The 14011-nt window shown below is 39.7% G+C and overlaps 1 protein-coding gene across 1 annotated transcript in view; it reads left to right on the top strand.

Moving 5' to 3' along the window:
• The window catches only part of NBEA (neurobeachin), a 649896-nt gene that overhangs the window by 45060 nt on the left and 590825 nt on the right, over positions 1-14011 (top strand). The window lies entirely within an intron of this gene.

Below are 14011 nucleotides of genomic sequence, written 5' to 3'. Positions count from 1 at the left end.
ACTATATTTTGGAAGACAGTTCTCCATTTTGGGGGGCATATTTTGTATCCTTGTTTTTTTCAATAATTTTTGAGTCTTTGAATCTTTTCATTCTTTTCATGGGTTTTTGATAGAAAACATACTTGATGGAGATATTTAGGACACAAGGCAGATTCTTTTCCTAACCATAATAATAAAGATGTCTTCCTCTAAGGCAAAGGTTAGTCAGGCTTGTTAGCAACCCCTGTGAAAGATTGGAGTTTCTGTGTGTGCAGCAACTGCCTGGGCTTCTCTCTGCATCAGCTTTATGGGACTTTGGAGGGCAGAGCAAGCCACTGCAAACCTGAAGCTCATACAACCTGCTGTGCTTGAATAACAGAATTCCCTGTCTCTGACCCAGTAGCCTCCATCTTTTGCCAGCATTTATGAAATGGGCAGGCTAATTTGTTAGCTTGCAAGTAGGGCAAAATCTCAGACCTTTCATAGTTCTTGACCCAGTAGATTCTGGGTTCTTGATCTTACAGAATTTGTTTTCTAGTGGAAGAGACAGACTATGAAACAGTCAATCAGTCTACACTGTGATAATTGTCGTGATGGATAATTACAGTTAGTTTTGAAGTACCTACCAGGAACACTTAACTCAGCTAACCTAATTAAAGAGAATCAGGGAAGCTTTCTGAGGGAACTGACATGATGAAAACTAGAGAATAAGTTAGCCAGGGAAACGACAGGAATGTGAAAGAGTTATATGTGTGTGTGTGCATGATTGTCTTACACTTTATTTTGTGTTTATGAATTATCTTGTTCACATTTTAAACTTCTGGAATACAGGCACCATTTCGTATCTCCCACAGGTTCTTTTCTGTGCTATTTCCTCATGTTTAAGATATATATTTTCATTTCTTGTAAGCTGTACCTAGTTGAGTGTTTTGTCCTTATAAATATATCCAGTTTGACAATCCTCATCTTTAAATTCAGTGTTTAATCTCTCTACATGTAATGTAACTACTGATGTATTTGGCTTTAGTCATATCATATTACTGTTAGCTTTCTATTTTTCTTGCCTGTTTAGCATGTTTTCCTCATGTTTATTGACTTTTAGATTTACTTTTAAAAATTATTTTCACCCCCTCTATTAAGTTTTAGAAGTGTATTATTTCGCTTTCAGTGGTTATACCAGATATTTCAATGTCTATCTTTGATTTATTAAAGGGTGAAATAAAATCCAATCTTTTTATCTCTCTCCCAACTTTAGAGCTTTTGTTTTTATTTATTTTAATCTTTTGTATCTTTTAAGCCTTTGTTGACTTTGTTGTTACTGAGATATATATATATAATAATTTAGATTTACCCATATTTTTACCCTTTTCCTAAGTTGTAATTCTTCTGTCGCCTATGTGTGTATGAAAATGTTTTAGTTTCCCTTCATTTTTGAAGAATGTATTTCTTGTTATTCAGTTGCTCAGTCATGTCCGACTCTTTGCAACACTATGGACTGGAACACGCTAGGCTTCCCAGTCCTTCACTATCGCCCAGAGTTTGCTCAGACTCATGTCCATTCAGTTGATGATGCGATCCAGCCATATCGTCCTCTGCCGCCCTCTTCTCCTGCCTTCAGTCTTTCCCGGCATCAGGATGTGTTTCTGGATATAGATAAAAATTGGTAGTTTTTTTCTCTCCTCACTTAGAAGATAAAATGACTTGTTTTGATATCTTCTGACTTTTTGTTATTTCAGTTTTAAAACAGTATCTTGGTACCTCTTTGAAGGTAATGTGCTTCTTCTGGTTACTTTTTTTTTTTTTAATTGTACTGGTTTTTGTCATACATTGACATGAATCAGCCATGGATTTACATGTATTCCCCATCCCGATCCTCCCTCCCACCTCCCTCTCCACCCGATTCCTCTGGGTCTTCCCAGTGCACCAGGCCCGAGCACTTGTCTCATGCATCCAGCCTGGGCTGGTGATCTGTTTCATCCTAGATAATATACATGTTTCGATGCTTTACTCTCGAAACATCCCACCCTCGCCTTCTCCCACAGAGTCCAAAATTCTGTTCTGTACATCTGTGTCTCTTTTTCTGTTTTGCATATAGGGTTATCATTACCATCTTTCTAAATTCCATATATATGCATTAGTATACTGTTTTGGTCTTTATCTTTCTGGCTTACTTCACTCTGTATAATGGGCTCCAGTTTCATCCATCTCATTAGAACTGATTCAGATGAATTCTTTTTAATGGCTGAGTAATATTCCATGGTGTATATGTACCATAGCTTCCTTATCCATTCGTCAGCTGATGGGCATCTAGGTTGCTTCCATGTCCTGGCTATTATAAACTGTGCTGCGATGAACATTGGGGTGCACGTGTCTCTTTCAGATCTGGTTTCCTCGGTGTGCATGCCCAGAAGTGGGATTGCTGGGTCATATGGCAATTCTAATTCCAGTTTTTTAAGAAATCTCCACACTGTTCTCCATAGCGGCTATACTAGTTTGCATTCCCACCGACAGTGTAAGAGGGTTCCCGTTTCTCCACACCCTCTCCAGCATTTATTGCTTGTAGACTTTTGGATAGCAGCCATCCTGACTGGCGTGTAATGGTACCTCCTTGTGGTTTTGATTTGCATTTCTCTGATAATGAGTGATGTTGAGCATCTTTTCATGTGTTTGTTAGCCATCTGTATGTCTTCTTTGGAGAAATGTCTGTTTAGTTCTTTGGCCCATTTTTTGATTGGGTCATTCATTTTTCTGGAATTGAGCTGCAGGAGTTGCTTGTATATTTTTGAGATTAATCCTTTGTCTGTTGCTTCATTTGCTATTATTTTCTCCCAATCTGAGGGCTGTCTTTTCACCTTGCTTATAGTTTCCTTTGTTGTGCAAAAGCTTTTAAGTTTCATTAGGTCCCATTTGTTTAGTTTTGCTTTTATTTCCAATATTCTGGGAGGTGGGTCATAGAGGATCCTGCTGTGATTTATGTCAGAGAGTGTTTTGCCTATGTTCTCCTCTAGGAGTTTTATAGCTTCTGGTCTTACATTTAGATCTTTAATCCATTTTGAGTTTATTTTTGTGTATGGTGTTAGAAAGTGATCTAATTTCATTCTTTTACAAGTGGTTGACCAGTTTTCCCAGCACCACTTGTTAAAGAGGTTGTCTTTTTTCCATTGTATATTCTTGCCTCCTTTGTCAAAGATAAGGTGTCCATAGGTTCGTGGATTTATCTCTGGGCTTTCTATTCTGTTCCATTGATCTATATTTCTGTCTTTGTGCCAGTACCACACTGTCTTGATGACTGTGGCTTTGTAGTAGAGTCTGAAGTCAGGCAGGTTGATTCCTCCAGTTCCATTCTTCTTTCTCAAGATTACTTTGGCTATTCGAGGTTTTTTGTATTTCCATACAAATTGTGAAATTATTTGTTATAGTTCTGTGAAAAATACTGTTGGTACCTTAATAGGGATTGCTTCTGGTTACTTTTTAAGCTATTTCTTTGTATATTTTTGGCACCTTTTCTCTGATGTGCACAGGTGTGATTTTCTTAGTGAACTGAATAATAGAAGTGATTTTTAAACCTATGGCTTAATTTCTTTAAACAGCCTTGAAAATTCCTCTACCCTTGTGTGTTTAAATAGTGCCACCTCTCTGACTGGAGATCTGATTATCTATATAGTAGCTCTGTTAATTGCATTTCATATCCTTCCCCCCCCCCCACATCATCTATTTTCATCCTTATTTTACTCTGTGCATATGTCTGCATTTGTTTTTCAAGCATGTTCCAGTTCACTAATTCTTTTTTCAGCTGTTTGTAGTCAGCTATAAGACTCACTGTTATTAAATTCAGTTATTTTATTTTTCAGTTCTAGAAAGTACATGTTACAGTCTTATAGTTTCCAATTAACTGCTGAAATCCTAACTCCTGTTGCTTATTTCCTTAAACACATTAGTTAAAACTGGTTTAAGTTATGAGTCTCATAACTCCATTATCTAGTCATCCATGTATTTGCTTCCCAGGTGGCTCAGTGGTAAAGAATCCACCTGCAATACAGGAGACATGGGTTAGATCCCTGGGTCAGGAAGATTTTCTGGAGAAGAAAATGGAAACCCACTCCAGTATTCTTTCCTGGGAAATCCCAAGGACAGAGGAGCCTGGTGGGCTAGAGTCCATGGTATCGCAAGAGAGTTGGACATGGCTTAGGCACTAAAAAATATATTTGCTTCATATATGTCTCTTATTTTTCTTGGCTTTCATTCCCATCTTTTCTTATGACTGGCTGTTTTTGTGTAAGGTCTGAATGAAGTGCATAAAAAGTTTTGGAGCTAATTTGAGGCTTTGTGTGCTGTTGTCATCCTCCAGCGGTTATTTTTTGTTTAGGCAAGCACCCAGGCTTGAGACCCTAGCAGTCTCAGATTGTCATAATCCAGCCAGGAGTTGCGATGGTTTGAATTTGTGCTTCATCTCTGCAAGGGCTTTTCTGTTTATTTCTTTTTAAAATTGGTATAAAACTCACATTAAGCAATTCACCATAACCATTTTAAAGGATACAATTCAGTGGCTTTTAGTATATTTACAGTGCTGTGTGACTGTTACCACTGTCTAATCCCAGAATATTTCTATCACCCCAAAAAGAAACTGTTTACCTCCCAATCTCCTATCTCTCCGTCTTTGACAACCAATGATCTACTGTTTGTCCATGTGGATTTGCCTTTTCTAAGTGTAATCATACAATAGGTGGTCTTTTGTGACTGGCTTCTTTTACTTGGTATGTGTGGGCTATTTTTTTCCCCACCTTACCCCTGGTTAGTAGCTCTTCATGGTAGCAAGCAAGAGATCCTTGTTTGTAAAGATTCTTCCCTTGTAAGATTCTGAACCATAGTTTTTGTCTCACTATTTCCAGAGGTAGGTGAAAATTTATGTTCAGATTCTCAGCCTTTCAGATGTTGCTTCTGCAGTGGCTATTTGGCTTCAGGGGAAAAATAGCTTTAATACTGAGATTATTTACTTCTCTGAGCTTTCTTCCTTTCTAAATCTGGCTTGGGAATTCCTCATTGTCTTCAGAGATCCTGATGTCTTCAAATATTGTTTTTATATTTTGTCCTTTTTCCCCTAGTTCTCAGGGGGAGGACAGTGGGGGTGGGCTCCATAAATTTTCCTGAACAGCTGAATTCAGTTATTCAGCGAGTATCTATTGAATGACATAATAGGTGCCAGGTGCTAGCATATAGCAGTGTACAAAGTAGAGAGAAGTCTATGGTTTCATAGTGGTGACATTCTAGGGACAGGTAGTATGAAATAAACATATACTAAATTGGACCAAACAGAAAGCTGAGTACCGAAGAATTGATGCTTTTGAAATGTCGTGTTGGATGTCAGGATGGGGAACACATGTATACCCATGGCTGATTCATGTGAATGTATGGCAAAAACCACCACAATATTGTAAAGTAATTAGCCTCCAATTAAAATAAATTTTAAACAAAGAAAAAGAAAATGAAATGTGGTGTTGGAAAAGTCTCTTGAGAGTCCTTTGGACTGCCAGGAGATCAAACCAGTCCATTCTAAAGGAAATCAGTACTGAATATTCATTGGAAGGACTGATGCTAAAGCTGAAACTCCAATACTTTGGCCACCTCTTGAGAAGAGTTGACTCATTGGAAAAGACCCTGATGCTGGGAAAGATTGAAGGCAGAAGGAGAAGGGAATGACAGAGGATGAGATGGTTGGATGGCATCACTGACTCAGTGGACATGAGTTTGAGCAAGCTCTGGGAGTAGATGATGGACAGGGAAGCCTGGCATGCTGCAGTCCATGTGGTCGCAAAGAGTCAGACATGACTGAGTGGCTGAACTGAACTGAAAATACATAGTATGTAGAATTCTAACTTTCTGTGGAGAAAATAGTGTGCGAAATAAGGATAGAGGGGGTTCTGGGGTGCTAACTCTTCTAAGTAAAGTAGTTTATGAAAGCCCTCTTTTATAAACTGATGTCTGAAGAGAAACCTGAAGGGAACGAGCCATGTGGGTATCTGGGGAAGACCTTGGCAGGCAGAGTGAACAGCAGATAGTCATGAATATGTGGAGATTGTCGGGACAATAGTATGGTTGGAACAGAAATGAGTGTGGTAGATTTGCCTGAGAGGTGGAGGATGGGGCAGATTATGTAGATTGGCGTACAAGTTTGAACTATATTGGAACTGAGTTGGGAATCCATTTGAGTGTTTGAGCAGAGAGACATGATATGCTTAGCACTCACATTAGAACCAGTGTTGAGAATAAGTTCTAGGTTGTGAGGATGAATAAAGAGAAACCATTGAGGAGGAAGTTCTTTCAGTAACCCTGACAAGAGCTAGATACTGTTCAGATCATGGTGGTAGCAGTATATGCAGCAAGAATTGATCAGATTCTACATATATTGTGAGGGCACAGCTGGTTGTATTTGCTGGACATTTGGATGTGAGCACGTGACAGAGAGAGGAGCCAAGGATGACTCTGGAACTTTTGGTCTTACTAAGAGGAAGAAGAGAGAGTTGCCATTGATTGAGACTGGGAACTTCACTAGAGAATCTAATAAGCGGGTACAGTGGGGAGAAGATTGGGAGTTTGATCTTGGTCCCCTTAAATTTTAGATGTTTATTATCCATTGGAGAGGAGATATCAGGAAATCAGTTGGATATATGAAGGTAGAGATGGTCTTAGCTGAAGCTATTCATTTCTGAGTCAGTAGTATCTAGTTACGCAAGCAAATTTGGAAAACTCAGCAGTGGCCACAGGAGTTTTCATTCCAGTCCCAAAGAAAGTCAAGGCCAAGTACAGTTCACCTACTGCACAGTTGCACTCGTTTCACACACTAGCAAAGAAATGCTCAAAATTCTCCAAGCCAGGCTTCAACAGTATGTGAACCGAGAACTTCCAGATGTTCAAGCTGGATTTAGAAAAGGTAGATGAAACAGAGATCAAATTGCCAGCATCCGCTGGATCATAGAAAAAGGAAGAGAATTCCAGAAAAACAGCTACTTCTACTTTACTGACCACACTAATGCTTTGACTGTGTGGATCACAACAAACTGTGGAAAATCCTTCAAGAAATGGGAACACCAGACCACCTTACCTGCCTCCTGAGAAATCTGTATGCAGGTCAGGAAGCAACAGTTAGAACTGGACATGGAACAACAGACTGTTTCCAAGTTGGGAAAGGAGTACGTCAAAGCTCTGTGTTGTCACTCTGCTTATTTAATTTATATGCAGAGTACATCATGTGAAATGCCAGGCTGGATGAAGCACAAACTGGGATCAAGATTGCCAGGATAAATATCAATAACTTCAGATATAAAGATGGCATCAACCTCATGGCAGAAAGTGAAGAGGAACTAAAAAGCCTTGATGAAAGTGAAAGAGAAGAGTGAAAAAACTTGCTTAAAACTCAACATTCCAAAAATGAAGATCATGACATCTGGTCCTATCTCTTCATGGCAAATAGATGGGGAAACAATGGAAATAGTGGCAGACTTTCTTTTCTTGGGTTCCAAAATCACTGCAGATGGTGAGTGCAGCCATGAAATTAAAGGATACTTTAAAGGATACTTTCTCCTTGGAAGAAAAGCTATAACCAACCTAGACAACTATTGAAAAAGAGAGACATTACTTTGCTGACATAGGTCCGTCCAGTTAAAGCTATGATCTTTCCAGTAGTCATATATGGATGTGAGAGTTGGACCATAAAGAAGGCTGACTGCCAAAGAACTGGTGCCTTTGAGCTGAGGTGTTGGAGAAGACCCTTGAGAGTCTTGGACTCTTTGGACTGCTAGGAGATCAAACCAGTAAGTCCTTAAGGAAATCAGCCCTAAATATTCATTGGAAGGACTGATGGTGAAGCTAAGACTCCAATACTTTGGCCACCTGATGTGAAAAACTGACTCATTGGAAAAGACCCTGATGCTGGGAAAGATTGAAGGCAGGAGGCGAAGGGGAAGGCAGAGGATGAGATGGTTGGATGGCATCCCTAACTCAATGGACATGAGTTTGAGCAGGCTCCTGGTGTTGGTGATGAACAGGGAAGCCTGGTGTGCTATGGTCCTTGAAGTCGCAAAGAATCAGACATGACTGAGCAACTGAACTCAACTGAGTACCTAGTTGGTATTAAAAGCTGTGAGTTTGAATGTCTACTTAGAATGGACAGAGAAGAGTCACAAATATTGGGACTAGGGACAGTTCAAATTTTGTAAATCCTGGGGATGAGGAGGATTCAAAAATAAGAGTAGAGAAGTAGGCTAGTGGCTGAAGAGTGAGGTAGAGTCTGATTTTTATTTTGCTAAGAAGAAGTAGTTTTTAGTGTGTCATTCCCTAGACACACTTTTAGGTAGTATCTATTGTGTTTTTCTGTCCTTTATTGAGCCCATTTTTGCATGAAATGTTCCCTTGGTATCTCTAATTTTCTTGAAGAGATCTCTAGTTTTTCCCGTTGTTGTTTTCCTCTATTTCTTTGCATTGATTGTTGAGGAAGGCTTTTTTATCTCTCCTGGCTATTCTTTGGAACTCTGCATTCAAATGGGAATATCTTTCCTTTTCTCCTTTGCTTTTCTCTTCTCTTCTTTTCACAGCTATTTGTAAGCGCTCCTCAGACAACCATTTTGCCTTTTTGCACTTCTTTTCCATGGGGATAGTCTTGATCCCTGTCTCCTGTACAGTGTCGCAAACCTCCCTCCATAGTTCATCAGGCTCTCTGTCTATCAGATCTAGTCCCTTAAATCTATTTCTCACTTCCACTGTATAGTCATAAGGGATTTGATTTAGGTCATACCTGAATGGTCTAGTGGTTATCCCTAGTTTCTTCAGTTTAAGTCTGAACTTGGCAATAAGGAGTTCATGATCTGAGCCACAGTCAGCTCCTGGTCTTGTTTTTGCTGACTGTATAGAGATTCTCCATCTTTGGATGCAAAGAATATAATCAGTCTGATTTCCATATTGACCATCTGGTGATGTCCATCTGTAGAGTCTTCTTTTGTGTTGTTGAAGGAGGGTGTTTGCTATGACCAGTGCGTTCTCTTGGCAAAACTCTATCAGCCTTTGCCCTGCTTCATTCCGTACTCCAAGGCCAAATTTGCCTGTTATTCCAGGTGTTTCTTAACTTCCTACTTTTGCATTCCAGTCCCCTATAATGAAAAGGACATCTTTTGGGGGGTTAGTAGTAAAAGGTCTTGTAGGTCTTCATAGAACCGTTCAACTTCAGCTTCTTCAGCATTACTGGTTGGGGCATAGGCTTGGACTACCATGATATTGAAAGGTTTGCCTTGGAAACGAACAGAGATCATTCTGTCGTTTTTGAAATTGCATCCAAGGTACTGCATTTCGGACTCTTTTGTTGACCATGATGGCTCCTCCATTTCTTCTAAGGGATTCTTGCCCACAGTAGTAGATGTAACTGTCATCTGAGTTAAATTCACCCATTCCAGTCCATTTTAGTTTGCTGATTCCTAGAATGTCGACATTCACTCTTGCCATCTCCTGTTTGACCACTTCCAATTTGCCTTGATTCATGGACCTAACATTCCAGGTTCCTATACAATATTGCTCTTTACAGCATCGCTCTTTACCTTGCTTCTATCACCAGTCCCATCCACAACTGGGTATTGTTTTTGCTTTGGCTCCATCCCTTCATTCTTTCTGGGGTTATTTCTCCACTGATCTCCAGTAGCATATTGGGCACCTACCGACCTGGGGAGTTCCTCTTTCAATGTCCTATCATTTTGCCTTCTCATACTGTTCATGGGGTTCTCAGGGCAAGAATACTGAAATGATTTGCCATTCCCTTCTCCAGTGGACCACAGTCTGTCAGACCTCTCCGCCATGATCTGACCACCTTGGGTGGCCCCACACGGCATGGCTTAGTTTCACTGAGTTAGACAGGACTGTGGTCCTGTGATCAGATTGGCTAGTTTTCTGTGATTATGGTTTTAGTGTGTCTGCCCTCTGATGCCCTCTTGCAACACCTACCATCTTACTTGGGTTTCTCGTACCTTGGACGTGGGGCATCTCTTCACAGCTGCTCCAGCAAAGCGCAGCTGCTGCTCCTTACCTTGGACGAGGGGTATCTCCTCACGACCGCCCCTCCTGACCATGAATGTGGAGCAGCTCCTCTCGGCCCTCCTGCACCCACACAGCAGCCGCTTCTTGGAGGTGGGGTAGCTCCTCTTGGGCGGGGCCCCTGACCTCCGGGGTGGGGTAGTTCCTTTCGGCTGCCGCCCCGACCTCGGGTCTGTGATAGCTCTTTTCAGCCACCGCCCCTGACCTTGGGCGAGGGGTAGCTCCTCACGGCCATGCTTCTGCGCGGTCCGTCGCAGCCGGTGCAGAAGATATTAAGAAGAGGTGGCAAGAATACACAGAAGAACTGTACAAAAAAGATCTTCACAACCCAGATAATCACAATGGTGTGATCACTCAAATAGAGCCAGACATCCTGGAATGTGAAGTCAAGTGGGCCTTAGAAAGCATCACTACGAACAGAGCTACTGGAAGTGATGGAATTCCAGTTGAGCTATTTCAAATCCTCAGAGATGATGCTGTGAAAGTGCTACATTCAATATGCCAGCAAATGTGGAAAACTCAGGAGTGGCCACAGTACTGGGAAGGTCAGTTTTTATTCCAATGCCAAAGTATGTTCTAACTACCACACAATTGCACTTCATATCACATGCTAGCAAAGTAATGCTCAAAATTCTCCAAGCCAGGCTTCAACAGTATGTAAACTGTGAACTTCCAGATGTTCAAGCTGGATATTGAAAAGGCAGAGGAAACAGAGATCAAATTGCCAGCATCCATTGGATCATCAAAAAAGCAAGAGCGTTCCAGAAAAACATCTACTTCTGCTTTATTGATTATGCCAAAGCCTTTGACTGTGTGGATCCCAACAAACTTTGGAAAATTGTTAAAGAGATGGGAATACCAGACCACCTGACTTGCCTCCTGAGCAGTCTGTATGCAGGTCAAGAAGCAACATTTAGAACTGGACAGGGAACAACAGACTGGGTCTAAATCAGGGAAGGAATATGTAAAGCCTGCATATCGTCACCCTGTTTGTTTAACTTATATGCAGAGTACATCATGAGAAATGCCAGGCTGGATGAAGCACAAGCTGGAATCAAGATTGATGGGAGAAATATCAGTAACCTCAGATATGTATATGACACCACTCTTATGGCAGAAAGTGAAGAAGAACTAAAGAGTCTCTTAATGAAAGTAAAAGAGGAGAGTGAAAATGTTGGCTTAAAACTCAACATTCAGAAAACTAAGATCATGGCATCTTGTCCCATCACTTCATGGCAGATAGATGGGAAAACAATGGAAATAGTGATCGAGTTTATTTTTTGGGCTCCAAAATCACTGCAGATGGTGACTTCAGCCATGAAATTAAAAGACACTTGGTCCTCTGAAGGAAAGCTATGATCAACCTAGACAGCATAATAAAAACAGATATTACTTTGCCAACAAAAGTCTGTCTAGTCAAGGCTATGGTTTCTCCAGTAGTCATGTATGGATGTGAAAGTTGGAGTATAAAGAAAGCTGAGTGCCAAAGAATTGATACTTTTGAATTGTGGTGTTGGAGAAGACTCTTGAGAGTCCCTTGGACTACACGGAGATCCAACCAGTCCATCCTAAAGGAAATCAGTCCTGAATATTCATTGGAAGGACTGATGCTGAAGCTGAAACTCTAATACTTTAGCCCCCTGATGTGAAGAACTGACTCACTAGAAAAGACCTTAATGCTGGGAAAGATAGAAGGCGAGAGGAGAAGGAGATGACAGATGATGAAGTGATTGGATGGCATCACTGGCTCGATGGACATGAGTTGAGTAAGCTCCAGGAGATGGTGATGGACAGGGAAGCCTGGCAAGCTGCAGTCCATGGGGTCGCAAAGATCGGACATGACTGACTGAACTGAACTGAACTGAACTGAACCCATGAAATGAGTTCTTCTTTACCATTTATAATTTCTTTTGTCATTATTTACTTTAAAATTTTTTTCTCAACTTCTTAAGTTAAATGTTTGATTCATTTATTTTTTATGTTTTGTTGCTTTTTATTGAAAGCCTTTTAAAGGAGGAATTCCTTCTTATTAGGATATAAACAGCCCTTTGGGAAGTCACATTCCTGTCTTGGTTGTTACTGCTGAAAAACTTTTTATCTAATGCAACTTCTGTGAATTTTAGGAATCAAAGTTTAATATTTATTACTCTGATGACATATTTTTTGTATCTTTCAGAGAGAAGTTTTGAATTAGTGAATCATCTCTTTAGCTTTTACCTCATCTGGCAACCTTTTGAATTCATTCATTGCTTTACTTGCAGTCTTTAAAAATGACTTTACCCACTTTGGTCTTTAGATTATAAATTCTTTCCTTGTTTTATGATATATACCATAGCTGTTGTATGCATCACTGTTGTCTTCTCAATTAGAGACTTTAGTACATTGTATCCTAGAATTAGAAGATCTAGAAATTGTATAATTTCTGCCTATTCCCTTGTATATGCTGCTGCTGCTGCTGCTGCTGCGTCACTTCAGTCGTGTCCGACTCTGTGTGACCCCATAGACGGCAGCCCACCTTGCTCCGCCATCCCTGGGATTCTCCAGGCAAGAACACTGGAGTGGGTTGCCATTTGCTCCTCCAATGCATGAAAATGAAAAGTGAAAGTGAAGTCACTGAGACATGTCCAACTCGTAGCGACCCCATGGACAGCAGCCCACCAGGCTCCTCTGTCCATGGGATTTTCCAGGCAAGAGTACTAGAGTGGGGTACCATTGCCTTCTCCATCCCTTATATATAAAGAAGTGTAAACTGAGGTTCAGAAGAGAAATACCCTGATGTACCTACCATACTAAATGAAGTATACTTTTGCCCATGGGTTTTAGCAGAGCTTTGTTTACAAGCAGGGCTCTAGCTGTCTTCCCTTTTACCAGTTTGTGCCTGATCAGTACTTCTGTGAGAAGGATTTCTGCTAATAAATTCAGATAACTCAGATAACTTAGATATTCAAATATTAAAGAAATAAAAATTCATTTAGTAAAAAGGTTGTTGAGAAACTGATTATTAGATCTAAGGGCTGTTGTAGAAAGATTAATTTGCCAGTGGTGACTTGAGGTAGGAAGATATTGCAAGAAGGCAAAAAAGTGATTTTGAAAATACCTTGTGTGAGAGCTAGGGAAAATTAAAGAGGTCTGAGTCTGAGGTATGAATAAGGAGTAAATACTAGGGCTTGACATGAAAAAAGCAGAACAGTCAAAGGTAATGTGAAGGCATCAAGGGTTTATGACTGAGCTAAGAGAGTAATTAATTTTATTTTAGGGAGATAGTTTTTAGTTTTTTTTTTTTTTGTTTTTTTTAAATTCATGATGTGTTGCAGAATGGGTGATCATCTTTTTCCAAGAAGTTGAAGTTCTGAGGGATGTGTTTTATGTTATATAAATGTATTCTGTTTCAGCTGAACATCAGCTCTTAGGTTTAGTTAATTTTTTTCTTCATTATTTTAATTTGTCATACATTATAGAGATTCTGTGCTATTTCCTTGGGAAAGAAATTGACACGAGAGAGGTTGAAACTTTGAGGAGTTCAAGATTGTGTTACTTAAGAGTATTCTAAGTAGCAGCGGAATACGGATAACCCATGACTTGAAGTAATACAATAATGATGTTATTTGTTTGTTTTACTTTGTTTTTGTAAAATAAACCCAATAGTATATGTAATTAATGAATTTTACAAAGTTCAAGAATTCCAAGAAAATTTAAAGATGTTAAGAAAAGTGATAATGGAACACAAAATAAAAATGATTGTTTCCTATTCCTTTTTATTCAAATGTTTTTGTTTTTCTTCTACAAATTGAAGTTTTATTGCATTCATCCTATAGGTACAAAAGTTACTTTAAAATGTTGGTGTTTATTTTTGTAATATGATTTCAGCTGTTTATTTGTTGGTTTCTTTATTTGATGCTAGAAATCCTTAAAAAATAAATACCCAAAGTGAACAAACAATGTTTATAAGTACTTCTTACTC

Source organism: Dama dama, chromosome 30 (genome assembly GCF_033118175.1).
Source record: "Dama dama isolate Ldn47 chromosome 30, ASM3311817v1, whole genome shotgun sequence".
Taxonomy (NCBI): domain Eukaryota; kingdom Metazoa; phylum Chordata; class Mammalia; order Artiodactyla; family Cervidae; genus Dama; species Dama dama.
This window is presented reverse-complemented; position numbering and strand designations above follow the sequence as displayed.